Genomic DNA, 1,809 nt, shown 5'->3' with positions numbered 1-1,809 from the left:
GGCTTCTCCAACTAGAGATTGGAGGTTAAGATTAATCAATACATGCCTCCCATTACAGTATAATCTGGGAAAATAAAAATTGGAACAACCTTTGTAAGAAGGTTTGAATCTAGACAGTATTGAGCTGAATATTTTGTAATATGTTCTTAGTGCTCATCATTTTTCCTTTTACACTACTGTCTTACTGAAATGATTACTACTACTTAATGTGCTATTGATAAATGTCTGCGCCTTTTATATATTACTTACTTAAAGGTTCTTCTACAAGAATTTCAATAAAAACTCTACCTATAAAGCCTACCCCATGGGGTTACTTACCCTAGCTACTTCGCATTGGTGGCCAAGAAAATTTTTTACGGAGCAAGCCCCTATTCCATCTCCCTGTTCCAAAAATCAATTTAATATATGGTCCCCAGATAGGGGACGTATCAGATATTAAACTGATAAGAACAGATACTACACTTGATCTTAGCCAAAAGGCAGAGAAGCGATAAAACATTTTTTAATGTCATGTTTTCAAGCAGAATGAAGAGGAAGAAGTTTATCACATAACAGAAATGAATGGTGCCATGGCAAACATTGTGAAAAATGTGCCAGAAATAGTTTTTTTTTTAAATCTCGTTACTCAAGTTGCATACTCCTTATACCTGTTATCCAGTCCCTTGTTCAAAATGTGCAAAACAAATTCTTTTTTTTTGCTAAGAGACTTTTAAGTAATTACTTCCAGAATTATCAGCAAGTAGATAAACTGTAAACCCAGGGACTCACCTAATACATCTTTTGATTTAAAGACCCACCTCTTCCAGTCATGAGTTGGTCAAGAGCCCTGTAATCAAATCAAAAAGCATTTGTTTTGCACATTTTGAGCAAGCAACTGGGTTATAACCATGCAGATTACAGAATAAGTGATGTGACATTTTTGTTTTCTTTTTTCCAGGGACAGTTTACACGTTGTTTGCCACTGTACAGCGCTGGCCAACATTAAGTAATGTAATGTGATAAAATTCTTTCTCTCCATTCTGCATTAAAATATGAGGTTACATTTTTTTCTCAAACACCACTACAAAATACATAGGGTAAATAACATTGAAAAAAGCATATCATTTTTGGGTGGATTATTCTCTTAACATTTTTAATCTATAAGGAAAAGATTATCTGACTCAAAGTCAGTTTCATTCCAGTAAAGATTTACATGTGCTTTTTGGTGTCTTAATCATTTTTGTATCAAATAGAAATAATATTTCTTATCTAACTTATACAGTTTCTTTTACTGTATCTACAAAAGTTTAAATGCTAAAATTGTATAATGTAAAAGAATAAGTACGTTAGAGTTAGGAAACCTTTCAAAAGGTTAACACAGCAATAAGGGAAAGAGACGAGAGATGACAGCCTCATGGGCATTTGTGACTTTTTACTCCAGCCATCTCTGACATATTGTGCTGTAATTCTGGGGAAAAAAAACTGTTAGATACTGTATCTCTTCTGGCACCAGTAAAGCGAAACCTGCTAACCTTAGCTACCAGCTGTTTATACTGTATGATTTTAGATATATATGTACAATATATAGATTGACATATCTCATAACTATTAAGTTTATAAAAATATTTTTTTCATTCTTCCACAAATTTAGATTCATAGTATGTTAAAATCTGAACAGTATTAAAGTATAAAAAAAATTAAACCCTCTTGAGGAACAAAACAAAGCTTTCAGCTTTCTCAGTGGAATTCATTTTATAACCATTGGTTTACATCTGATTTATCCAGAGACTTCAGACAGAAAACTAATGGCTCAGCTATCTGTGAGTCATT

At 32.8% G+C, this 1,809-nt stretch overlaps 1 pseudogene; it reads right to left on the bottom strand.

Annotated features, from left to right (window-relative positions):
- Positions 1–331: 331 nt before the first annotated feature.
- Positions 332–492, bottom strand: LOC120530420 (annotated as a pseudogene).
- Positions 493–1,809: the final 1,317 nt, after the last annotated feature.

The sequence above is a fragment of the Polypterus senegalus genome, chromosome 5, assembly GCF_016835505.1.
Source record: "Polypterus senegalus isolate Bchr_013 chromosome 5, ASM1683550v1, whole genome shotgun sequence".
Lineage (NCBI taxonomy): Eukaryota > Metazoa > Chordata > Cladistia > Polypteriformes > Polypteridae > Polypterus > Polypterus senegalus.
Note: the sequence above shows the minus strand (reverse complement) of the source record. Positions and strands in the feature narration are given on the sequence as shown.